The sequence below is a fragment of the Herpailurus yagouaroundi genome, unplaced genomic scaffold (genome assembly GCF_014898765.1).
Source record: "Herpailurus yagouaroundi ecotype Mexico unplaced genomic scaffold, PumYag 199, whole genome shotgun sequence".
Classification (NCBI taxonomy): Eukaryota; Metazoa; Chordata; class Mammalia; order Carnivora; family Felidae; genus Herpailurus; species Herpailurus yagouaroundi.
This window is the reverse complement of record NW_024412430.1, coordinates 9,821,664-9,849,354: the sequence shown is the minus strand read 5'-3', so window position 1 is coordinate 9,849,354 and position 27,691 is coordinate 9,821,664. Positions and strand designations below refer to the sequence as shown.

The following is a 27,691-nucleotide window of genomic DNA, read 5'->3' as shown; positions in this document are numbered from 1 at the left end:
ACTGTCTTATTCAGGCAGGACAGCTATAATGTGTAGGAAAAACTGGCTAGGAGGATAGAGAGGGGTATAAAAATGGGACAGTGCAGTCCCAAGAGGGCCAGAAAAGGGAGAAAGAAGTATGTGAACAACAAACTTTGTTGACCCTGAATTGAGAAGATCCAGGGTCATCTCTGATCAGAAAGGTACAACAGTTATGCTTTTAGCCAATATCAGTTAAGTCCCTTTTAGGCTAGATGACTGCCATGTTCTACCGACTGAGTCAGCCAGATGCCCCGATGACTGCCTTATATTATATCATTTAATTCTTAATACAACACAGCCCTCGGTGTACTGTCATCACAATTTTAAAAAATGGGAAATCATAGCTCACAGATGTCCAGTTTCTTGAGAAGCAGTGACAATATAGTAGTGGTAAGGACACCGAATTTGCAGAGAAACAGGCTGAGTTAGAAACCCAGCTCTAACACATACTGGCCATGGGACCTTGGACAAGTTACTTACATGTCCATGCATCAGTTTCCTCCTCTGTAAGGCAGGGATGATAATAATTATAACTACCATCTAGGGTTGTTATGATGATTAATTGCATTCCTATTGACAAAGCACTCAGAATACTGGCCCAGAGTTGGTAGTGTCTAATCATACATAAGAACATAGAGCTAATGATTGTAGAGAATAAGAACTATTATAAAGCTATTAAAATTTATACATATCTGGTGTATTTCACACCCCGAACACACATGCAACCAGCATCCTTACTGTGAAATGGAATATTACCTGTACCCAGAAGCTGCCTTCATGATTCCTTCTTGTCTTATTGCCTTCCCTCCCTCAGGGTAATCCCCAGTCTGACTTCTAACACACAGAATAGACTTTCCTGTTTTTGTAACTTAGATACATGGAATCACACAATGTGTAACCTTTTTGTCTGACCTCTTCCACTAAACATTATATTTATGAGATTCATTCATACTGCTGTGTGTAGATAAAAATTCTTTATTCTTCCTTCTGTATGATATTGTAAATTTATCACTATTTATACATCCAATTTACCGTAGATGGGCATTTGAGTAGTTCCTAGATTGAAGCTATTATCAACAGTAGTGCCATAAACATTCTCCCAAGACCCTTTGATGAGCATGCCTACAAATTTTATTTTTTATGTACTTATGAGTGAAATTTCTGGCTCACAAGGTATGAACACAGTCAGCTTTAAAATGTGGTGTAAAACAAAGTAGTTGTGTGATAGTGTAAAGAGTCCACTTATTTGTTGTTTCCATTATGGCTATTCTGGAGGGTGCAGACTGGTATCTCACTGTTATTTCACTTTCTATTTCCTTGATGACTAATGCAATTGAACACCTGGTTATTGGACATTTGGATCTGTTCTTGTGCAAAGCAATGCCAAGATTTAAACTTGGGTTTTTCTAGGTCAAAAGCCTGTGTTCTCTCTGTATCTGCACTTTAAAAAAAAAAAAAAAAATACCTCCCTCCAAAGGTTTTCAGAGCATTTTAGGTCCTGATTTAGAAACCAAAGGTATTCACTATTTGTGTTTTGTGTTCACTTTTTTTTCCTTCGGTAATTTAGAAAATTATCTTCTGTTAATGGAGGGAAGAAGGGGGTCTTCCATAAAAGACATTTTTGCTCTCCCTTTTGTTGCCATTCAAAGCAGGATTAAAAATTTATCTCGGCTCTGCAGGCCAGCTCAGAGCTCAGGGGAGGGGAAGCAGTAGACAAGAAGCTGACCTACTTTTGGAGGCTCCATGACACCATTTTTAGTGACTGCAAGGTGCTTTCACAACATTTATATCTGAAACGGAGCCAGGTGTGTGAGTGGGGAAAAAGGCTGGGTGGATGTTGAGAATAATGACAATACAGGAAGTCTGTGAGTATTCTGCAGGGCAATGCAGGATTACAGTTTGGGGTTTCAAGTGTTATTTTCATTGTTCACACAGACAGGTATCCCTAAATTTCCTGCACTTCTTGCAAAGCTTTCTTTGCAGGGACACTAAGTAGAGAAAATTACTAGCATAAAATATATCGCTTGTAAAACACCATGTTTTTGCTTTTATTTGTATTTACCACAGTGCACAGGACTAACACCCAATTCCTTAACATCACCTGATTTTATACAGTATTAGTATCGTCCAGGGTATGGGTCCTATATTTTCATTCTCATCCTCAAAAGCCAAGTTTTAAAAAACTTTTTGTATGAAAACACTAAATTATTCTTCATTCTTATAAAAGGGTTCCAGCAAATGAATATATTTTCTTGACTTATGTTCAAATCACAGACTTTCTTCTGGATTTGAAAGAAACTTTGTCAAGAATTCTTCTCAAATATAAGTTGTTCAAGATCATTTTTTTTTTTTTTTGCACGGGAAAGTTGGGTAAGGACGTACATTTTTAATCACCTGTGCCAATCTGAACAGAGCTAAAAACAAAACATTCTTTAAAGGTTGCAACTGTATGCGTTCAGCCCTATTCTGATCTTTCCTTGTCTTTCTCTCTAATGAAACACTAAGGCTTAAGAAACAAAGAGCTCTTTGATGGCTGTAATAAGTTGTTGGAGTGTGGATGCTCTTTGGTTTGGGTACATCTATGAAGGACTGAGACTGACCAGCAGTCTAGACTGTAGGTTAAAGATGAATGAATCTATTAACAATTGCAAAGACTGTCTTCAAAAACATGGCTTGGGCAGAAGAGAGACTATTAAACAAACAGCATCCTCATTAGGAATTTAGAATCAGCAAACAGGATTTCCGCCGTTCCCAGCATTTGGTATTCCGGCCACCATTCATGCATGGTAGGTGGCGGCCCAAAAAGTAGTCCCTGCCCTTGGTGAACTCACAACATGACATTGGACCCACAGACACTTTGGACATGGATTTTCCTGGTAATTAATGCAGGAAGATGCTACATTTTTGCTTCAAAGGCTTGATCATATTGTATCTTTACTACAAACATTTCTGCTGTTTTGTCGATTCTGGATTTTTTTTTTCTACATCATGTTTTTAGGGAGAGAGTGCCCTCAGCTTAAATTTTCAGGATATTTCCTTGGCTCAGCAATTTTACTTAAACTTACTTGTTTATTCAATTAGTACTTAAATACCCACTACAGGCTAAGCATAGACATAAGCCCTGGACAAATTGTGTCCTATGACACATGCTCTAGACATGCTCTATGGCTTCCTGGAGCTCATACATAGTCCCCTGAGGGTGAGGGAGGGAGCAGTAACTAGGTGGACTGTTAGATGTGTATTTTATTGGAATTTCAGTGCTATCGGGGAAATAAATTACATGCAATGATAAGGACTAACAAAAATGGGGATCCAATCAGATCTGGAATTTCTCAATTCATAGAACTGACAAAAGGCACATGTACCAGGAGCATAGACTCTAAAGGCAAGAGAAGAAGAGTTGTAAATGGGGATATATCATAATGCAATCACTGGACACTTGCACAGGATAGCTGTAGAAAGCTATTCATCATGGCATTGTTTGTCATACTGGAAAACTGAAAAATGAGGCTTTGTCTCTAACAATATGGGAATTATTCAATGAATTAATGTTTATGCTTACAATTCAAAATTATTCATTATTAAAAGTAAGACTGGAGATAGATGATAGTGTTGTCTGATGGCTCTGAACATAGATCCTGAAACCAAACTGAGGTTCAGCCACTTAGGAGCTGTATGACCTCGGGCGAGTCATACAACCTCTCCATGCTTTCATAATCTTATCTATAAAATGAACACAATAATCTAAGATAAGGTTGTTCTGAAATTTACATGAGTTAATATAAGTAATCTAAAAAGTGTCTTTGAATATTGCCTGTTGTTATCGTTTACTTACTTAGAAAGCTGGCCATCACAAAGTCCAAAATGTAGGTTACCCAACTATACAAATAGTATGTCTCACATATTTTTTTAATATTCTGACATAAAAAGAACACAACATAATAGAGAATATTCATGGTGGTTCTATCTGGATGGACTGTAATCTTTTTTTTCTGTATTGTATGTGTTGCATTTCTACAATTAGCCTATATGACCATAACCAGATTAATAAAGCAAGTTCCCTTTTACAAAAACACATTTTTCTATTTCCATATCAAAAATCTTCCAGTGAAGGGATTTCAAAGCACGTTGGTACAGAAATCTATGAATGCAGTGGCAGTTGCAAAATGTCACCTCTTTTGATGGCTATAGCTCCCCTCTCTCTTTCGTCTGCCATTAAAAAGCACTTTCCAGGGTGCCTGGGTAGCTCAATCAGTTAAGTGTCTGACTTGTGGCTCAGGTCATGATCTCGTGGTTGGTGAGTTACAGCCCCGCATCAGGCTCTGTGCTCACAATGCAGAACCTGCTTGGGATTCTCTCTCTCTCCCTCTCTCTGCCCTCCCCCGGTGTCTTTCAAAATAAACTTTTTTTTTTTAAAGCACTTTCCAATGTGTTAAGCACTATGTCAAGCACTGGGGATACAGTGATAACTAACATAACTAACATGACATTTCCCCCTGTAAAGAGCTTGCAATCCAGCTGAGATACACAGAAGTAATAGGTATACAAAGTCCGTTGGGTGCCCCAACTGGTCCCATGGGTCTGCAGGTTCTCGTGGAGGATGTGACTCATCAGGTGAGCCCGGGGAAATCGGAAGGGACAAATGGAATGGTTTAGGTAGGGTGGGGCACAGTGTTCTAGGCAGGTGCAGCTGTGTGCAGACAGCATGGTGTGTGCAGAGCCACGAGGCATTAGATAAGCTGCAGCCTCAGGGAGGGAGGAAGTGAGCCTGAAGAGCTTGGAGAAGATGAAATTCTGGAAGGAATTCTCTGTCCTGGTAGGGAATTTGAACTCAATCCTAAAAACAGTGAATGGGGGGCTGCTGGAGAATAGGAAGGAAATATAATGGTGATCAGATGTGTGTTCATAGGAGTTATTTATTTTTTTTAATGATGCCAATTTGGGGGGGAAACTCAACATTCTTTCATTTCTTTTTTTTTTAAATTTTTTTTAACGTTTATTCATTTTTGGGACAGAGAGAGACAGAGCATGAACGGGGGAGGGTCAGAGAGAGGGAGACACAGAATCTGAAACAGGCTCCAGGCTTCTGAGCTGTCAGCACAGAACCTGACGCGGGGCTCGAACTCATGGACTGCGAGATCATGACCTGAGCTGAAGTTGGCCGCTTAACCGACTGAGCCACCCAGGCGCCCCAACATTCTTTCATTTCTAGTGGCAAAAATTGTCTCCTTCATCTGAAACATGAGAGTGGCCAAGGTAGCCTGCTTCTCTTTCCTGTGCCTGAACCACAGAGCAAACAGATTCCCACTGATGGAGTCCGTGTGCAAGCTGGAAGCTGGCCGAGTGTAGTTTGGCAGTGCACTTTGGAAGAACACGAACGCAGTTCACTTTGGCATGACTGATGAGATGTTCATACCTTGTTTACTTAGACTTGAAAACAGTGATTTGAAGAGCTCTCAGTGTAGTCATGATCTTCTCTTAGATTGAGATGGTGCTGTCTATACTGTGGTGCAGTTTCTAGCAAAACCCGCTAAAGCTGCCTTATTTAAACAATTTAGAAAGTATTTAAGTAGCAACATGGCTTTCTTTCTAAGCAGTGCCTCAGGACAGATGCGTTTAAACTCACAGCAGAACGTGATTTGTGACCTCAAAACATCTTTTCAGAAATCTCTATTTGCTGTTAATAAAGAGCCGTAACAAACTCATGGTGTTATTTTTCAAGTGGCTACAATACAGTTTTGACTTGCCCCATCAAACCCAGATAGGCAAACCTCCTCCACAGTATTTTCATGGATTGGATGCTGTATGAAGTGTGTGCACCTGATAGTATCACAGAAGGAAAAATAAGGTGGTTGAGAATAAATAAACCCGCGACCTCCCAGTACTACATGGATTGCACGAGAATCCTTTGGAAAATGCATCTCTTTCAAGAGACAGGATTCTTTGAGTTGAGGCACCGAGAATGGAGGTCGCTCCACAGTTAATGGACAGACAGGTTCTGGGGCCAATGGAATTAAGCAAAATGAAGAGCAGAGGAGAAAGCCGACATGATGACCTATGAATTCAGTGAAATTAAGCATCTGAAAAGGCCTGTTAAATTTTACCCATCCTCTCCAGCCTGCAATGTAGTCTTTTCTTAATTGTTTTTTAAACTTTATTTTCTAGACAGAGAGAGACAGACCATGAGTTGGGGAGAGGCAGACAGAGAGGGAGACAAAGAATCCGAAGCAGGCTCCAGGCTCTGAGCTGTCAGCACAGAGCCCGATGTGGGTCTCCAACTCCTGAACTGCAAGACCATGACCTGAGCCGAAGTCGGATGCTCAACCAAATGAGCCACCCAGGTGCCCCTGTAGTCTTTTCTTATAACACATCTACCTTGCTGTTTTATTTGTTTTTCAATTACTCAGCCTTGAAGTTTGCTGATCTCTTATAGAAAAATATTCTGATTCAATCAACTTAGCTTGGGGAAACGATTGTTAGATTTTGCATCTCAGGCTTCAGCTTTAATAGATGGTTAACAAGTAATTATGTTAAACTTCTTGAAAAATTTTTCAGTTCAATATAAGAAACTAAATATGCACACCAAGTGACCATTTTTTAAAAAAAAATGAAAAGAGGACAGTAACAACATTCTATTATCCTGTAAGTAATTAAATTATGGATTAAAGGAGTTTGCCTTAAATGTCAAACATTCTATTCAATTTTATCCCATTACATTGCTGGCTCATCCTCATAAAACACACTCTATAAATCATGTTGTGCCATTATGATACTTTTAGGATTCAAGAAATGGGACAGAACTAGTAAGTGCTGTTGCTTACATAACATGGGCCATGAAGCTCACTGATAACACTTCTGTTAGTCTGTTTATGAGTCTCTGGAGTAATGAGAAATAGAGATTTTTAGAGCAAAAGGAATGTCTTCTGGAAGGCCTTCTTGTTCTTTCTTGTTTCCTGTTACCATTCAACATGACAAGGGCTTTAGAAATGAGGATGGAATTCTATTAAACAAACAAACTCATTAATAAACATTTAAGAACACTGCAACTTTGTCACTGCATTTCAGCTTTCTAGAATTTGTGATCAGTTGAACAAAACTTCACCTTGGACATCAAGGCTGACTGTGGCTGCTCTAGGGCAGACCAAAATGTTCAAGGTCAGAAGACTCTTGGGATCCATGAACTAAGAAGTCGTGGATCCTGTGGAAAACAAATACAGTATCCTTAAGAGGAAAGTCCATTCTCCTAATCATCCAAGAGCTCAAGTTTCTTCCTTAAAAGATTTGCTCACTGCCTTTTCCCTGAGACTCTCATATTTGATGTACTTGTTGCACTAATGAAAACACATTTTTCTTTAGCAGCAAAATTTATTTCATTACTCATCTTACAGCCTGAACTCAAAATCAGGGGATGATCTTGTGCCCACAACTGTAATTATGTTGAATTCTTAAAATGGTGTGTGAGGACGTGTTTTCAAGTGTGAAATTCATAGCACAGCTCTTAATAGGCACTTTGGTAATGACCAAAAAGATTTGCTAGTGAGAGATCACAAAAATTAAATAAGCAGTTTCTAATAATTGCTTACACTGCATAAACAGAAGATTTGACTCTGGGATAGAGATAATATAGAACATGTAAAATTATATAGCTCATTTCGGGCACACTAATTGTTTTGAGCACATCTCAGGTACCAAGCTTCCTGATAGGCTCCAGAATAACACATGGCCAATTTGGGGAAGAGTTTAAAGTGTAGTCTCTCAGGGGTGCCTGGGTGGCTCCATTGAATAAGTGTCCGACATTGGCTCAGGTCATGATCTCACAGTTTATGGGTCGAGCCCCGCTGACAGCTCAGAGCCTGTAGACTGCTTTGGATTCTGTGTCTCTCCCCTGCTCTCTCTCAGAGATAAACAAATGAAAGCTTAAAAATTTAAAAAAAGTGTAGTCTCCTGAAGGTCAAGTAGAAATTCATCTGGAAGACTGAATAAGGTGAGGGAGGATGGGGAAAGACTGGAACCTAGACAGAGGAGTTAGCAAGCGAACATGAGGGCTGGGCAAGATGCCAGCAGCTTATTGAGGCTGCAGTGAAGCAAGTCTGTGGCTGATCACTGGGAGCTGACTGTCTGTATAGAGAAACAGGAGCTAGTTACTGAAGGGCCTAGGAAAGCCATGTCAAAGATTTTGGATGTTATCCAGAAACATAAGGGAGAGCCGCTGAAGGAATTTCTAAGTAGGCAGGTGACAAAGTTGATTAGAATCATCAAAGAGATGGAAAACCATTCAAGCCATTTTTTCCACAACTATGCCAAGTACTAAAAAAAAAAATGGCGGAGTTGCAGCTGCGTAAGAATGGGCCTTGTACAGAAAATATTTTTTTTTTCAAAAAAAAAAAAAAAAAAGCCTTCACAGCCTATGCTGGACTTACCATATGTTTAAGAAAATCGTTCTCTGTTTCAGACTCAATATTTACTCCTCTATTTAGCATTAGTATGCATGTCATGTGATGCCTGTTCAAGCCCATTGCTAGATCTTTCATCTGCAGGGAGGAGAGAGGGGTCCTTCATTCAGTGACAAAACTGGGGTGTAGGCAGGACAATGGCCCTACAATGGCTGCCAGGCAGGACTCACTGGCCATGTGGGACCCATGTCTGTTACTGAAGCTAATACTGCTCTGTGTGAGTTAAGCATTATTTCTTCCAGTGCTGGACTGCATTGTTTCCCATGGGGACTTGGATACCAAGATGCAGCCATGTTCGATCTTCTATGTAACAGGCAACATATGTCAATTGTTCAACAAGGATTATATGCTAAAATTCTTAGAAATTAGTTTGTAGGCAATAAAAATGGCATTATTCAATGCCGTTGAATGAAGTGAGATTACTACACAATGTGGCCAAGAACTCAAGCATCTGGGTCATAAACTAGCCAATGTTCTCCAGGTCTCACAGGAAATTTATGTACACATGATCTCTAAGCTCCAATGCAGAACCCTCCAAGGAACTAGGAGGAGCCATAGGTTCAACCCCTATGGCTTAAACAAGGTAGACTGAAAAGACCAAGGACCACAGCAAACTGAGGGGGCCACTGATGCAAACCTCAATCTTGGCCTACCAGCCACTGCAAAGGCTGCTATTCAGAGCCAGACCAGGAACCCAAAGATGATCAAAGGAACATTTTCTGCAATTCCTACTGCAGGTTTAGTCTAGGAAAACTTCAGGCCTTCTGAGGCTGGAATCATCAGGAACATCCCTAAAGAAACAGCATCCTCCAAAGACAAGAGAGAAAACTAGGTTTCTTCAGGAAGGAAGTGGACCATCTCTACTCTGATGGAGGCAAACATCAGAAGGAAACAGAAGGAAACCAAAGAAAAAGAGGTAACTAGCTACTGCTCTGTAGTGCACTGTGAAAATCCACATACACTGAGAGAAAGCGTGGCAGTCTCTCTTCTTTCCTTGTCTGCTGGGGACAGTGAAACATTCTGTCCATTACTACTACAGCTCAAGGACCAATACACTATCCTTCAGCATGTCTGCCAGGCTTCTTCCAGAGAGGAGTGAAATGCCTTGATCCTGATCCAACTCTGTTTACAAGATCAGATGTAAGTGTGTAGAGGTATGCGAGAGGGATTGAGGGGTTTCTTATGTCCACTAGAACCCTCCATATTGCAGTGAAGTCACACTTCTTTATCTCTAAGACTCATCTTTACACCCATAACAACAGTGGTTTGAGGACAAGTCTCACATTTGACGTGTACCTTTCATGTTGCTGTTTTTTAAAGCGCTTATTAAATCAATAGTGCATCACAAGCCCTGGGATCCTAGAATTGTGGAAATAGCGTAACACTGGAGAGTACAGGAAGCAAGCCCAGTTTCTCACTCTCAAAAGACCCGAGTTAGCACTTGAAATCCTTGGCTTGTAACTTTGTTCTTTCCAACCAAGTCTTATTAAAGAAATGGTTTTAAAGGGAAGTAGTGTGTCAGCTTGTCTATTGTTGACTGCACAGCACTCCTTATCCCCTGGGGAGAAGCCTGGGACCCCCACTTCCCGGGATCCCTTGCCAGCAACAGGCCCACAGGAGCTCTGCCCATGGGAGTCACTTGCAGGAAATCTGGAGAGAAGAGGAGCAATTTTCAGCCTCCAGCCCCAGGCAGGAAAACACCACAAGACCCCTAGAGAAGATTTTGCTGGGGGCTTTGTAGGGGATTTTGCTGGGGCTTTGAATTACCTGGGAGTTGAAGGTGATGAAGATCATTAGCATGAGCTTCTGGGTTTCTGGGACTTCCTGAGTTCTAAAACCAGCTGCATCCCCCACCCCAGCCAACCTTTGCTTCTGGCCCATCCAACAGTTTCCTTAGTATTTAATTCCTTGATTTACATTCTTTTTTGCTCTAAATACTTACCTGGACTGAAAACAAATGACAATCACATTCCTCTTTTTACTAGGTAATACTCCTCTGCCTTCAGTTAACTTTTTTTTTTTTTTTTTAAACAGCTAAGGGGTAGTCTTTTTAGAGGCTGTTTGTATGTTACAGAAGATATTACAGGAAGACTGAGGACTATTCTTTGGCCTTATTTAGTTCCTTTGTCTCATGCCATTCCTCTTATTGATACTTCATGTTCCGGTCTATAGATATTCTCCACTAACCCACATGGACGCATAACAATTATAGCAGTAGAAATTAACATCTCTCAAGTTCTTAACCCTTTTTCATACACAATTAATACACGTTATCTCACTTGACCTTCATAGTAATGCCATCACTTGACTGGAATGGCATTATGTTTTCCTATTTTATAGGTGGAAAATCGAGAACCAGATAGGTTAAGTGATTCATTCAAGGTCACACAGAAAATCAGGGAATGTGCTAGGATTAGAATTCAAGATTTTTGACCACTACTATTCCAGGGCGGCTGATAGAATTCTATTATTTCATCAAGTTAAGATGGCAGCTTTCTGCATGGAACTTTCCTGATCTGGGAAAATTTCCTATAATTCAAGCTCCATGGACTCTTTTGTGTGGATAGATTCCAAGTCTTTGTCAATGCTTTGAAAATCATTTTTCAAATTAATATAACAAGCTCAGTGGGTAACTGCAAGACCACTGGAGGGCAACTCTATGATTACTATTTGGCATCTAATATATGTGGTACATTGGCAAAGTGTAATGATAATAGGAGTGACAATATATCATTATCTCTGACAACCTTGCAGTGGCCAGCACCAATCAGTCAGCGGTCTAATATCTACTGAATGAGTTTTCATATTGGACAAACTCCCAAGATTCTAACTGGACTGACAGTGTCACTTAAAGGATAACAGACTGGGAATGGAGGGACATAACTTCTTGCTTACTCAAAGATAAGCTTTTCAGAATGAAGATAAAGGAATTAGGCGATGTTGAGAGTAATAGACCACTGGCTATACTGAATATATGGACAAATGAAGAATTTGGATAGCTCTTGGGGTTTTTTTAAATCATGTGAATAAATGTAGCTAAGACTTTCCTAAGAGAAATGTACATTTTTTAACCCCAGAAAAAGCATTGGTTTCTATTAATAAATTCAACATTTCCATCTATTTTAAATAGAAAACATAAGGAAAAATACACAAGCTGTAATATGTCAGCAAGGCAAATAGAACAGTTGCAGCCAGCCCTGAAAGCAAAGATAAGATGTTGAAAATCTGTACAAACTTAGTGTTGATCAAAGACATGGATGGATGTGCATGTACTCATACGCATGTGATGCCTAAATGAATGAAGGTTTTAATGGCTTTGTTTCTTACATTAAAGGGAGAAGATATTTTTAAATGACATATTGGATACAAGGTTAGTATCCAAATTGATAAAGAACTTATCAAACTCAACACCCCTAAACCCAAATAATCCCGTGAAGAAATGGGAAGACATGAATAGACACCTTTCCAAAGAAAACATCCAGATGGCAAACAGACATAGGAAAAGAGGCTCAACATCATTCATCATCAGGGAAATATAAATCAAAGCCACAATTAGATACCACCTCACACCTGTCAGAATAGCTAAAATTAACAACTCAGGAAAAAACAGATGTTGACGAGGATGTGGAGAAAGAACATTTTTGCACTGTTGGTGGGAATGCAAACTGGTACAGCCATTCTGGAAAACAGTGTGGAGTTTTCTCCCCCTTCCCAAATTAAAACTAGAACTACCCTACAACCCAGCAAGTGCACTACTAGGAATTTATACAAATTATACAAAAATGCTGATTCGAAGGAGCACATGCTCCCCAATGTTTATAGCAGCACTATCAACAAAAGGCAAAGTATGGAAAGAGCCCAAAGGTCCATCGACTGATGAATGGATAAAGAAGATGTGGAATATATATACAATGTAATACTACTTGGCAATGGAAAATAATGAAATCTTACCATTTGCAACAATGTGGATGGAACTAGAGTGTACTATGCTAAGTGAAATATGTCAGTGAGAAAAAGATATCATATGATTTCACTCATATGTGGAATTTGAGAAACACAACCAAGGAACACAGGGGAAGGGAAGGAAAAATTAGTTAAAAACAGAGAGGGGAGCAAACCATAAGAGGCTCTTAAATACAGAGAAAAAACTGAGGGTTGCTGGAGGTGAGGACTGGTGGGAGGGTGGGTTAAATGGGTGATAGGCACCTTTGAGATGAACAGTGGGTATCACATGTAAGAGATGAATCACTGGGTTCTACTCCTGAAGCCAAGACTACATTGCATGTTAACTAACTTGAATCTAAATAAAGAAAAATTCGTAACTTTTGAAGTTTTATTTGCAAAGCAAATTCTTTTTATAAGTAGACTTGCATACACTTGCAATGCCAAAGTCAACTTAAGAACAAAACACGTGACCTATTAAGTTTAGACCCACTAAGCACTTAGGAAGCACCGACTGTGTGTTACCCACTAGCCCAGGTGGTATTATTATTGAGGTGGCAAGTGCTCTGGGGTCAAAAGGACCAAATTCAAACTCCAGCTTTGCTACTCACTGGTTGTAGAACAATAATGTATTTGGGTGATTTCTTGTAAAATTTCACAACTATGAACCTCATATATTTTTTCAAGTTTAATTATTTATTTTTGAGAAAGACAGAAACAGCACAAGTGGAGAATGGGCAGAGAGAGAGAGAACCCCAAGCAACCTCCACGCTGTCAGCTTGAAGCCCAACATGGGGCTTGAACTCATGAAACTCTGAGATCATGACCTGAGCAGAAACCAAGAGTCAGAGGCTTAGCCGACTGAACCACCCAGGTGCCCCCTCATATTTTGTTTTGAAGAGTGTTTCAAGTGGAATAGGTACTTTATTTATTTAGCATAGTGCCTGGCTCATAGTTGGCTATAACTATTCATTCCTTTCAGTGTCCATTAATGTCATGATAATTCCAGAACTCTGCCAAGGAGTATAAATCCAGCCCCTGTCCTGCTCTACCTTCCCCAATCATCTGGATCGTGGTGTCTACATAGATATAATCAGTAAGAAGAGGCAGGACTTCTCATATTTAGGAAACAGACTTTCCTTTATGATCATGTAAAAGTCCCCTCTGGTTCTTCAGTGCTCTTGTCAAACTTTAGTCTCTGTAAAGGGATATCATGTAAAAAAAGAGAGAGAGAGAGAGAGAGAGCGCGCGCGCGCTTTGTCTTCAGAACACATTTCTCTGGAGATATTTTCTGGGCAGGCAGGGAAGAGGGTTTAACAACCAGAACATCAGGATCATCATGCATGAGATATATAACTAGATGTGAAGCCTTGCTATTTCCAGATGGAGTACTAAGGAAAAGGCCACCGGGTGGCCAGAGACCCTGACTTGAGGTCACCTGCCCCTTGCGGCTACTACCTGACAGCAGTGACTCCACGGCAATGGTTCCCTTCTGTCCTCCACTCCAAGCATGGGCGACAGGGTGAAAAAGGGTAGGCTGCTACTGCTTTGCCGTTTATTTGGTTTTGCTCTAAGAGGGAAGCAACTCTTTAAAGGTAGCAAACACGTGCATAAATTCACTAGAGGTCATCTCCCTTGACAGTAATAAAACTCTCAGTAATTTTTAAGCACAGATGCCATATTGTACTGTGTAGTCATTAGTTGTTTACACAGATGTTTCGCCCAGTCATGTTCTACTGCCCCATGCCTTGAGTTTCGATAAATGCTTGTTATGATTTAATGCAATATAACAATAATGATGATCATAACAATAAACAGAGCCCTTGACTTGTCCTCTCTGGGACACCCCACATTCTACGGTCTTGAGTATTCCTGATGGCTAAAGGGTAAAAATGTTCTTAAATGAAGAAAATGGGAAAGATCACTGTTTTTTCTTTTTTAAAGAAAAAGAACCAAGTGAAAAAGAGAGGCGTGTTCACTTGGCAGCAAAGGAAGACATTCTCCTTAAAAAGCAACTCTCTGCCAAGTTTTTAGCTTCTGTTTGTTGTTGCTTAAAAGGTAAACACAATTAAGAAAGAAAATACCAAGTCTTTAAAAACACAGCTGAGTATTTATGTTTTCACTCAGAGACTTCTGGGCTTATTTCTGAGGATCTTTCTTTGCTACTGAATGTCATAATAGTTAAACGCCACCAAAATAACTCTGCTGCACCGTTCTGCCTTGGGAAGAAGAGAACAGGCTCGTTATTAACGTCCATCCCTTTCAGATCGTGTTGTAATTCCTTAAAGTCTGAACACCAACATTATAATTTCCTCTTCCACTGCTGAGCGCACATACTTTTGTTCCGAAAATTCTATGTTATCAAGTCTTAAGGTACAGCTATCTGATCCCATCTTAATTGCATTAACCAAGATAAGCCACTATACTGATAACAGGGCCCCCAAATGAGTTAATAAACCATCTGGGCTTGCTAACTCCTGAACTATCTGAATTTGTTTTGCCACAGAGGCAATTCTAGCCCTTGCTTGTATGTTAATGAGAATTCCCCTAAAAATCTCTTGGTCTATCACAAGTCTGCTAATTAATTCGATTCCTTTTTGTTGTTGTTTTTGTGTTTGTTTTCCCAATTTTATACCACATGGAACCATAGCTACAGCAAGTTTCAACAAGGAACTTTCAGAGTCAAAACTCCCTGTATGTGACAACTTATTCCAAGCTCTGGGCAATATGGAAAGGGAAAGCAACAGAGAGTTAGTGCAAAGCATCTCAACTCTGCTGTGAACACCACTCAGGCCTCTTCTTAATCAAACCAATTCTCTGGCTTGCCACCATGGGCTAGTCCCTGCCATAGATAAAAAAAAAGTCTCTCCAGAGATCACTGCTGCTCACATAATTGCCCATCACAGACTATCCCTTTAAGACTGGAAACCCCTTTGGCAACTTCCTGGGAGGCTGTCTGGAGAGGTAGTTCCCAGCTCTGAATAGCCCATATTTTTAAGCATGACAATGATTCCTTAGAAACCAAAGTACGGATGTATTATTCCTATTCTAGCATATTGGGAAGCAGGAAGGGTCACAGTCCTTCCCAGGCAGCTGATTTCCATGGCTAAGCAAATACCACTTAGAGTAAAGACTGTGTTTCCAAGTGCAAATGTGGGTGGGCATGTGGGGGAGGTGTCTTGTTCACACATGACACACCCACAGACAAGCAAGCACAACACGACACACTTATGCTGTCCAATGACAGATTCAACAGTCTCTGCATTGGTCTCCCTGCCTCTACACTTCTCTTCACATTGTTCTACCTTTTAGTCTGCACTTTGCCCATGCCCACTTTGCAAATGCTTCCCCAGACTGAAGCATTTGATGATTTTGTGGTGTGTAGGGTGAAGTTCAAAGCCTGTCACTTATAGACTTCCTCAATATGGTGCTGACTATAATTAACAGAATGATGTCCGCTGCCTGCCTCCCCGCCCCCCCCCCCCCCCAGATGTCTAGGTCCTGTTCCCTGAACCTGAGAATATATCTTACATGACGAAAAGTACTTTGCAGATGTGACTGAGTTAATTTAGACATGAGGAGATAATCTTGGATTTTTCCAATGGGCACAACGTAACCACCGGGACCTTATAAGAGGAAGGCGGAAGGGTTCGAGTCAGAGATGTGATGACAGAGGCAGAGAGTAATGTGCCCTGAAGATGGAGGAAGGGGCCATGAGCCAACACACTCAGGTGGCCTCTAGAAGCTGGGAAAGCCAAGGAAACAGACTTTTCCTCAGAGCCTACCACAGGAACACAGTTCTGCCGACAACGTGATTTCAGCCATAAGACTCACTGTGCACTTCTGACATACACAACTGTTAGGTAATATATTTGTGTTCTCTGAAGCCACTAAATCTGGGGTCATTTGTTACAGTAGCAATAGGCAACAAGAGCATTCACATTGTACCTCCTCCCTCCATATCTTCCTGAATCCTTGGTCAAAGCCACATTTCATCAGCCAGAATGTTTTACGGTCTGACTGCAGATTCTATTCATCCTCCAGGAACACCTTCCATTCCACCTTTTCTATGACCAAGGGGTACCCACTTTCTCTGGATATCCCTAGTATTGTTCTGGAACCACCTCTGATGTCCTCTTTCTCATAGGTAGTATCATAACACTTCTGCTACTACTTTGAACTAATGCTTAACTTGCTGTGACTCTATGTTTGTCCTCCTCCCCAACTGAATTTTATTTAAGTACTCTGATGATGGGGCTGATGTCATATCATTTTCTTGTTTTACCCACAGTGCCTAGTGTGGGATCATGCACAAAGAAAGCACTAAATAGATATTTAAACTGGGACATATTAAATAAATTATCATAAAATGTGTAAATGGTCCTTCTTAGCAGCAACTTCATAGAATTAAACCTGGCAGTGGCTCTCTAGATTTCTGAAGTGGCATCATAGAATGAGTCTATAGGGTTGTGATCACTGGTCAGTAAGGAAAAATAAAGAAAGAGGTAAGAGTATTATATAGATAAAAAGAAGAAAATGGTAGTAAAAATGACAAGGTACTAAAATCCCCCCAAACTCTTTCCCAAATAACCTGACATGTTCCAGTGCAGGTGTAACACAATAAAAACAGAGTTAGGCTTTAAATTTTAGGGCTTTTAAGGAGGCATTCATATGGCCTGTGTCTTCTGAACTCCATTCAGTGCCAGATGCAGAAGACATTTCTTCATAAGGACAGAGAGGAGAGTATAACAGACTTTCCAATTATTTTTTTCAACAGGAACTTCTCCAATGATAAGCTGAAATCTACAAGCAATAGCATTTCCTAAAAGATTGCATTAAAAAAAAATGACACTATCTGTTTGTACCTGCATATCAGCAGTGAGTCCCATTCTGGAGACAAATGGCCTCCGTTGAAATCCTAACTCCATCTCTTAGTGGTTGGGTAAACTTTCAAGACCTTTCTGGCCTCAGTTTCTCATCTCTGCAATGGGAATAATATGAATACTTCCTCATTTGGCTGTGGTGAGGATTAAATGAGATAAGGCATGGGAGGCAATCAGTAGAGTGGCCCATATGTAGTGAGTCTTCAGGCACGAGGACTTGTGATTATTGTTCTACCTGGAAACCTGCTTGGGTCACTTCTATAATCTTCCGGGACACAAACCAACTGAGTGTGTTTGGAGATGAATGGAGAAGGAATGGCTATTGCACAGGAGGAAATGGCATAGAGAAGAGTTAACTGCCAGGATTAAGGACCGTGTTTGAGCAGTAGACCTCAAGGCAAGGTCAGGTCTATGCAGTGTTTTCACATCCAAAGACCACATCTTTGTCACTAGCACTTCAATATATGTATGCACTGCTTGTGAACACAGAACTAGGGAGGAGAAAACACTTAGCGTTTCCAGAAACTGGAGGGAAGCCCAGCACCTTCCATGTTGCATGGCTCCAATGTAATTATGATCACAGTATAAAGTATGCATCATTTCCCCTCATTTTTACAGACACAGGAATGTGCCTCAGTGAAAGAAGCCAGATACTTGACAATGCATATAATTTGATTTCATTTGTAAATAAAGTTTACCAAGAGTACAACACATAGTTTTAGTGTTAGAACTAAGTCAAGAAAGTGGTTACTGTGGAGAGGAGAAAGGAGGAGCCACTGGAGAGGCCTCCGAACCCCATTGGGGGATTCCAACGGGCTGGCAACAATGGTCCACATCTTGGTTTAGGTGGTGGTTACACAGAATTCTCTGGCTGATAATTCACTGAGCTATATATAAATATTTCATGCATTTTTAAGTATACTATATTTCAACCAAAATGCTTATGAAAATGAGGCTCTGAAGAGTTAAATAAGTTGTTCAAGTTCACATGGAAGACCTGGGGAAGAGTATGGATTCAGATTGTCATTTCTCAGATTAGACACCAAAATCTATAGTCTTCCCCAAGCTCTGCTGCCTTCAAAGAGGATGAATAAAAAATGAGTCTTCCCCATTGATAGTAGGCTACTCTTCAGTCAAGAAACCTCTCTCTCGGGTCAGAAAGAAATGTTTTAAAGCAAGATTCTTTTGTTGTTTTTTTAACTAAGGAAGGCAAATCAAGATCCTATCATCTTTGTATATATTTTTCCTTGAAAAGTGGGCTGTCTCTGGTAATGTTTTCTTTGGGTTAGAGAGGTTTCTAATCTTTACAACTGATGCATCAGCCGCAGTAAAAGCCTCTAGTTCAGAACTTCTGATTTGGCCTCTAGTAAATTTCTTTTGCTTGGAGAGTCCAAGGACCCGAGACAGTAAAATAAACAGATAATTAAAGCTGAATAGACAGTCCAGATACACACAGTTAAGTAATTTTTGACAAAGTCATATATATCATTCAAAGAGGAAAGAATAATTTCTCAAGCCAAACAAGTGGATATTTGCATAGAAAAAAAAAAAGACACTTCAAATCCCTTCTTACGGCATACACAAACATTAATTCAGGATGGATCAGAGTTTTATTAAACCTAAAAGCTATAAAAAACACAAAGAAAATATTTGATGGGGTAGGCAGAGAATTCTTAGATTGGTTCAACATAGCACTCATCTTAAAATGAGAAATGTGATCGATTTGACTTATTTAAAATTAAATTCTGCTCCTTGAAAGACAGTAATAAGAAAATGAAAAGGGAAAACATTTTTGCCACACGTGTATCTGACAAAGGACTTAAACCCAGAATATATTTTTAAAAGTCCCACACATTAATCAAAAGATGAACGGTCTAATATTTCTTTTTTTAAAAAAAAAATTTAATGTTTATTTTTGAGAGAGAGAGAGAGAGAGAGTGTGTGAACGGGGGAGGGTCAGAGAGAGAGGGAGACACAGAATCCGAAACAGGCTCCAGGACCCGAGCTGGCAGCACAGAGCCTGACGTGGGACTCGAACTCACAAACCATGAGATCATGACGTGAGCTGAAGCCAGCCGCCTAACCGACTGAGGCACCCAGGTGCCCCAACAGTCTAATATTTCTAATGGGCAAAGTATCCAACAGATATTTTATAAACAATATTGGATGGTTCAGTAAGCACATAAGAATATGTTCAATAGGGACACCTTGGTGGCTCAGTCATTTAGGCATCTGACTCTTGATATCAGCTCAGGTCACAATCTCATGTTTTGTGAGTTTGAGTACTGCATTGGGCTCCATGCTGACAGTGTGGAGCCTGCTTGGGATTCTGTCTCTTTCTCTCTGCCCCTCCCCTACTCGGGTATGTGCTCATGTGCTCTCTCTGTCTGTCTGTCTGTCTCTCTCTGTCTCAAAACAAATAAATAAACCTAAAAAGAAAAAGATTATGTTCCACAATCATTGGTCATCAGAGTAATTAAATTCACAGTGAGATGTCCGTGTACCCTCACAAGAACAGCTAAAAGATAGGTAACATCAATTGTTGGCAAGGATAGGAAACAACTGGATAAATAATAAATAAATAAATAAATAAATAAATAAATAAATAAATAAATAAATAAATTCTGTAGTGCTTTGTTGGCATATCAGTGAATACAAATCAGTTTGATGCAGGGATTTCTCAAAGGGTCATGTTTCTGTTCACTTAGAGCTGTCATGCACAAGTAGTACATCCCTCCTGGGTATTTGTCATCAGTTTTAGTCTTATTATTTATCCCATTATGGTTTTATATATCTTTTTCACTGGTTTTTTTTTTTTCTATCTCTCCTACTAGATCGTGAACCCTAAGAGGGCAGAGTGCGTACCTGGTACCAGAAACAGAAAATAAGCTCAAAGAAGAGGTCTTGAATGAATGATGTTTATTTTTTTTATTTTTTTTTTTAATTTTTTTTTCAACGTTTATTTATTTTTGGGACAGAGAGAGACAGAGCATGAATGGGGGAGGGGCAGAGAGAGAGGGAGACACAGAATCGGAAACAGGCTCCAGGCTCTGAGCCATCAGCCCAGAGCCCGACGCGGGGCTCGAACTCACAGATCGCGAGATCGTGACCTGGCTGAAGTCGGACGCTTTACCGACTGCGCCACCCAGGCGCCCCGAATGATGTTTAAATTAATGAAGGAATCAATGGAGAAGAAACAGAATGACAAGAATTTAAAGATTATGAGGCATTTTGGTAAAGGGCAGAAGCACATTTCTAAAGTCAAGGCAACAATCTTGCTGAGGGCTGCCTGCTTCCTTGTGGGTCTTCGTTATGGTCTATCTACCTACGTGACTAGTCTGGACAGCAAGTATTTATTGAGAAGTTACTACATTCAAGGCCCTGTACATGGGTAGGAATAATCTGGATGAGGAGCTCATAGACCAATATCCAGTTATATCCTGAACTAATGTGAATGACTGTAAGTAACTGCCAGTTTGGATTTGAGACATAGCTAGGATTCCTATCCTTTGCTCGTTTTCATAAATCACAACTTGGATTTAAATAATGATACGGCACTCAAGCACAGGGGCTTAAATAAATCGTCCTTTGCATTCCAAAGAGTCTGCTCAGGTGTGTAGTTGTGTTTTAGTAAATCACAAGATTTTCACATTCAAGTCTTTTCTGACTCTTTTATTATATGAGGCAATAGAAATTTGTATTAATCTTTATTTCTCTGCCTAATTTTAATTCTCTGTGTATAAGGAGCACCACATTGAGGCTGTTTTCAGTGTGGTAAAATAGCATCTGACACAAACTCTTTGTACGTATACCTCATTGTTGCTGATCTTACCAGTGTGTAATTCTTTAACTCACTCATAACCTGCCCCAACCTAACACCCAGCTTCTTCAAGGATAGCTAGTGTCATGCCCTCAAGTTATTCTTTATTTTTTGAACTTCACAGTGGAAGTGGCTAATGGGCATTTTCCTTTACTGCAGCTAACATCCCCATCAGTGCATTAGTCAGAAGGCCAAAGAGCGTATCATTTGCAAGAGCAGCACTGAGCATATTTATGACATTTTAAATTGAGTAAACATCAGACTTTGATTTTACAACTTCAATTTTGAAAGGGGCCCCCACTAATAAATAATGTGATAAATTTCAATTAGGAATGTTGCATTTCATCACTTTTTTAGAAGTGATTTTGAACAGAGACTCAGGGATTGCAATATAGTTGGAACGAGTTCAAAGTAAAAAATAATCAAGGAGTTATCCATGGCAGAGAATTTTTACAAAAAAGTTGTATTTTTACAAAAAGATACATGAGAAATGAAATGTAAATCCATGTCCAAATTTAGAAGACTCAATCTTAATACCTATGTTGGAAAAAAAAATTTTTGTAATTGTGAACTCAGGACTGAATCGTAACGCAAAAAAAACAAAAAAAAAATAAAACACAACAAAACAAAACATAACAACAAAACAAAGAAAGAAGAGAAAAAAAATTAAAAAAATAAAGAAATAAAGCAGCTTCCCCTTGTGCAATTTTTCTGGAACTCTAGTGAGGAAATGCTGCCTTTTCTTTTAAAACTGTGGTTTTCTCACAAAATTTTGCTCTAATCCTATTCAACTCCATCAAATGTGGGACATTTTAATTCTGCATAATTCTAGTTTCTTAGAGACGGATGTGAAGCACCAGTTCCTTGGGGACAGTCAGTGCTGAGACAGGTCAGAGAACAGAGGGATCCCTGTGGGCAAGTGAGGAGGGAGTGTTGGGAAGGTTTTGTAAAAGAGAGAAACCTTGACTAGGATTAGAGGGGCTGAATTGGATAGTAAGACCTAACTCAAAAAAAAAGCTTTTTATTTAAAAAAAATATACATCCAAGTATAAACCCATGGGTAGAATGAGAAGATAGTGTCAGACACATTATCTGGTCCAAAGAAACTCTGTTTTCCTTGTAAATGTACACTATAATTGCACAAAATACCATGGGCGATCATGTGCTTTATACAAGCATGCAAAGGACTTGCGTGTGTCTTAGCATTTCTCAAAGTCTGTTCCATGGAACCTGCAGGTGTTAACAGATAAACTCTGGATAAAGAGGTTCTGTGGTCAAAATATTTGGGAAACTCCCAAGGTTCAACCATTCTTTTTCAGCCTCAAATACTTCTCGGCATCATTATGATGCAAATGTGCACTGAGAATCTATAATGGGGAATATATTTAGGATTTTCAAATTTATTTTATCATAAAACTTCTCTTGGGATGTTTCAAGTGTCTTGTAGTTTCTATGCTCTATTTCTTAGAATAGTGCTTGATACATAGTGAAGAAATAACACTACTATCATTACCATTCCAAGGTCATATGACTAGTGATGGTAAAGCTTAGATTTGAAGCCAGGTTTGTGGGTGTCTACGCTATACAGTAAAATCAATATCCATGTGGACAATGACAAAATTTGTGAATCAAGTCAAGAGGTATGCTGAGCAATGGAAACAGCATGAGCTTCAGCATCAAACAGAGCTGTGTCTAATGCCAGTAAAACGGATCATTTGCTGTACAATGTGTGTCCGTTAGCTCACCTGTCCAAACCTCCATTTCTTCACAGACTATAGAAGGATGTTTGCACCTGTATGGCAGGGCTATTATCAACATGTGAGCTGATCTGTATCAAATGTTCCTATCACAATGACCCTGGCAAAATGGTAATAGTCACTAATGAAATTGAATCATGCACGTTAAAGTCATACTGAAGAAGAGGTTGGGTAAAAACAAGCATCCTGAATGCAAATAGTGAACATTCTTTACTATATCAAAGCTGCATCAGGATCCCTTTAAGAAAAAGGCAAATCAAGTCTATGACGGCCCTGGGTCACTCCTTCTAGATCCATGTGCTTGCTTGTTATCATTCAAGGCATTCCAAAGAGAGTTGGGATGGCCTGTCAGCCGTGTTTTGCAGGAAGGCTCCATAATCTTGTAAACCTGGTCTGGTCCCCTCTTTCCTTCCCTGCTCTTCTCTCTCTGTAGTGATTTCTTTCTCCCATTTGAATTCACATTATTGTCCTGAACAGCATTTGCTCATCATCTTAAATTCTGACTATGTTCCCTGCAGTAAATTACAAAAGGCTGGATCTAAAAAGAAAATGGGGGTGGGGGGTGAGGCTAAAGGGACTGCTTCTCAGCAGCCAAGCTGGCCTGCGTGGCAAATGACTGGCATATAATACACCGTCTAGAAAGAAGCTTAGCACTTGGGGAACGTCCTCATCTATATCCTCATCATCACCAGCCTTGCTGAGTGGTCTCGGCAAAAGACAACATGTGAAGAATGACTTATTGCCTACAGAGAGATCTTGCGTTTTCCACAATATGGCGCTTAGAACTAAGAAAAGAAAAACCAAAACTGAAAATAGACATTTTTTTTTTCTGTAACTCATTTGGCAAAACAACCAGACCTAAGCAGATATAAAGTTATTTAGAGTTTTCATCCCACTTCATGGTATATACACTTGCTGTTGTGTTTGATTATGGCATGCTCAGACCCGACCCAAGGTGTTCTGTAACACATGGCATCTCTACTGTAACACTTTTCTAAAATCTCAAAAACCCTGAATAACAAAATGTACCTAGCTCTAAAGGAGTGTGGTTCTGTATAATCAAAACATCAGAACTTTGTGTACTGAAGAGTATGTTTCTTTCCCCTCTCCACCGATTAATCTCTCCACAACTCCCACCACCTCGAGCTGACCCCTTCCCCTTCTGCTACTTCTATCTTTGGCAGCATGCTCAAATAGTTGAAGGTCATCATCAAATGTGTTTTTGGTCTCCCCTTTTTGTGCCTTTCTTTTATTCATTTGGTGATTCTTATTTTTGGCTTTTTTTTTTTTCAACGTTTATTTATTTTTGGGACAGAGAGAGACAGAGCATGAACGGAGGAGGGGCAGAGAGAGAGGGAGACACAGAATCGGAAACAGGCTCCAGGCTCAGCCATCAGCCCAGAGCCTGACGCGGGGCTCGAACTCACGGACCGCGAGATCGTGACCTGGCTGAAGTCAGATGCTTAACCGACTGCGCCACCCAGGCGCCCCTCTTATTTTTGGCTTTTTAGGTACTGAGGCTCTCTACCCCTAGGACCAGACTCTGTCTATTACCCCACCCAAATGTGCATGGAATAATGGTATGAAAAATGGTCCCAAAACTCCTGTTGTGGAGGAAACTGTCTTGTGGGGGGAAAATATATTCTTGCGAGGAGTTCAAGTAAGTAAATTAGGATGTTAAGCTGTGCTACATGAACAAATGAGAGCAGTTTGTGTTTTGGTTCTTGAGAGGCCTGGAGAGAAGAGCAGGTGAGAGAGAGGACTGAATTGAAGAAAAGAACCATTTAGTAAGTGGATTGTACTGGGGATAATTAACAGTGAAACAGCCGTCAGCTAAAATAACATTGAAGCTTAGAGATGTCTAAAATGTGATATTAGGTTGTTCATCTGATATATCATGTGACTACTAAAATTTCTGTGAAGTTTATCCCAGGGGTGTTTTATGGAAGAGGAGTTTGGGTATGTGTGTGTGTCTGTATATGTGCATAGAAATCAAGGAAGGGCCTGGTTTTCCTGTGTGTTGGTGTGAGAACGGGGACATTATGGACTGAAGTAGGAGCCCAAAGACAAAGGTATCAAAGCATTAGTAGAATCTCTGTATATAGAAAAAATTAACTCAAAATGGACTAAGACCTAAACATAATAGCTAACACTATAAAACTCTTAGAAGAAAATGTAACTTTCACACAGGTGACAAAAGTAAAAACTAAATTGGACTTCATCAAAATTAAAAATGTTTTGCACCAAAGAACACCATTAAGACAGTATAAAGACACCCACAGAATGAGAGAAAAGTTTTCAAATCATACATCTGATTAAGAATTTGTATCCAGGGGCGCCTGGGTGGCGCAGTCGGTTAAGCGTCCGACTTCAGCCAGGTCACGATCTCGCGGTCTGTGAGTTCGAGCCCCGCATCGGGCTCTGGGCTGATGGCTCGGAGCCTGGAGCCTGTTTCCGATTCTGTGACTCCCTCTCTCTCTGCCCCTCCCCTGTTCATGCTCTGTCTCTCTCTGTCCCAAAAATAAATAAACGTTGAAAAACAAAATTAAAAAAAAAAAAAAAAAAGAATTTGTATCCATAATATATAAAGAACTCTTGCATCTCAATAAAATGGAAACCCAATTAAAAATGTTAACAGGATTTGAACAGACATTTCTCCAAGGAAGACAGACAAATGGCAAATAAAGTACATGAAAAGACACTCAACATTATTAGTCTCTAGGGAAATACAAATCAAAAGTACAATAAGATACCATTTCACACCCGCTAGGAGGTTATAACCAAGAAAGGAGACAATAACAATTGATGGCAAGTATGTGAAGAAACTAAAATCCTCCTACGTTATTGGTAGGAATGTAAACTAGCGTAGCCACTTTGGAGGCAGGTTCTCAAAGTGTTCAACAGAATCACCGTAGGTCTCGGCAACTCCTTTCCTACGTATATGCCCAAGAGAACTGAAAACGTATGTTCATGCAAAAACTTGCATGTACATGTTGGTATCAGCATTATTCATTATAAAGAATGGAAACAATCCAAATGCCCATCAATTGATGTGGAGTACCATACAATGGAATATTATTCAGCCATGAGAAGGAAAGAGATTTTGACACAGGCTGTAACATAAATAAATCTTGGCAATGTTTTGGTAAAGTGCAAGAAGCCAGACACATAAGGCTGCATCTATGATTCCATGTGTATGAAATATTCAGAATAGGCAAATCTATAGAGACAGAACATAGATTAGGGTTTGCCAAGGGCTGAGGTAAGGGTAAATGGAGACTGACTTCTCACTGGTACTGGGTTTCTTTTGGGGATAATGAAAATATTCTGGAATTAGTGAGTGGATGCACAACTCTGTGAATATACTGAAATCCACTATATTGTACAATTTTAAAAGGTGAGCTTTATGGTATATGAATCCTCTCTCAACAGAGCTGTTATTTAAAAACAGTGTCAGTGGATGATGGGCTTTGAGAAGGGCACTTGTTGGGATGAGCACTGGGTGTTGTATATAAGTGATGAATCATGGGAATCTACTCCCAAAGAGCACGCTGTAAACGCTGCATGTTAGCTAACTTGACAATAAAGTATACTTAAAAAATGAAAAATAAATAAAACTATTACAAGAAAAAATAAAAAATAAAAAGAGCATCAGTGCTCCAGGAATTTTTTAGGTTCCTGAAGAGATCTTTGAACTTGAATCAGTACAAAATTTTTCCCCTATATCTCAAGGGGCAAAGAGATACTGGATGGTATTCAGCTTATATTTGTAAGGTTTTATCTAGTAAACATCACTCAGTTGGATGTCCAGTGTGACCTATCATTATTATTGTTTTCTATGAAAACTCTGACCCCTAAAAGATTGGAAGCATGGAGTGAGGTTACACATGATTTCTGCCTTCTCACATCCTGACATGGAATCTACTCCCTGCATAAGATATAAACATACTCTAAATACCTCACCATTCATATATGATATTGGCATAATGCACCGGGTTTTTAAAGCACCTTGGCCTTTATGCTTTCAATAATAATAATTATTCCCAATGTAAAGATACAACAACCAGGGCCTAAATAAGATTTTAAGTGACATAGGTAGGAAACAACCCCAGAATTGGAGTGTGCTACATTGACAGTCGAGCCTCCCTTACACACCTTACTGTGTATAATCCACTTCTCAACTCAAAGGACTGAGTGATCACATCAATGAAAGCTTGTTGGTGGTGGTGGTGGAGGGGGGGGCGGGTTATATTAGCAGGAGCCTCTTTTACTTAGTCTTCTTAGCATGCTGACAAGGCCACTGCTTACTCTGCTTCCTTTAGCTGGGTTAGTCCAAGTACAAGGAGGTCTCATTCATTTGTGAATGCATTTAATTTCTAGGGAAAGCAACTCATGCAAGTGTGCTCATTCTTAGCAGTGTGCCTTGGGAAAGTCAACGTTACCTCTCCATGTCTGACTTTTCTCCTCTGTACAAATGTACAGGTAAGAGTCTCTACCTCACTGGGTCACAGTGAGGATTAAATGAGATAATGCACCAGTACACCAGGATCTAATGAGTGCTTTGTAAATAAGTTACTAATAACAAAGATTCCTCACCTGAGAATGAAGGACCTCAGGGAGCTACTGCTGAACAGCAGGCCTCTTTCTGAAGGACCTCTTTGAATTGCTCAATTTTCTCAATTGTGAATCACCATAATGTGATTCTCCTTGAGTCACAGAGATGTTTTTTAAAGAAGGTGAAGAAAAGAAAGGCATGGCATTACTTTAAGAAGGAAGGAAGGAAGGAAGGAAGGAAGGAAGGAAGGAAGGAAGGAA

At 39.9% G+C, this 27,691-nt stretch overlaps 1 protein-coding gene and 1 long non-coding RNA gene across 12 annotated transcripts in view; one reads left to right on the top strand and one right to left on the bottom strand.

Moving 5' to 3' along the window:
* The window catches only part of TRPM3 (transient receptor potential cation channel subfamily M member 3), an 811,684-nt gene that overhangs the window by 322,548 nt on the left and 461,445 nt on the right, over positions 1-27,691 (bottom strand). The window lies entirely within an intron of this gene.
* Positions 27,028-27,691, top strand: part of LOC121013644 (uncharacterized) — a 1,671-nt gene continuing 1,007 nt past the window's right edge. Inside the window, exon 1 of the long non-coding RNA XR_005782818.1 lies at positions 27,028-27,358. This is a non-coding gene — a long non-coding RNA (uncharacterized LOC121013644). The remainder of the gene's footprint in view (positions 27,359-27,691) is intronic.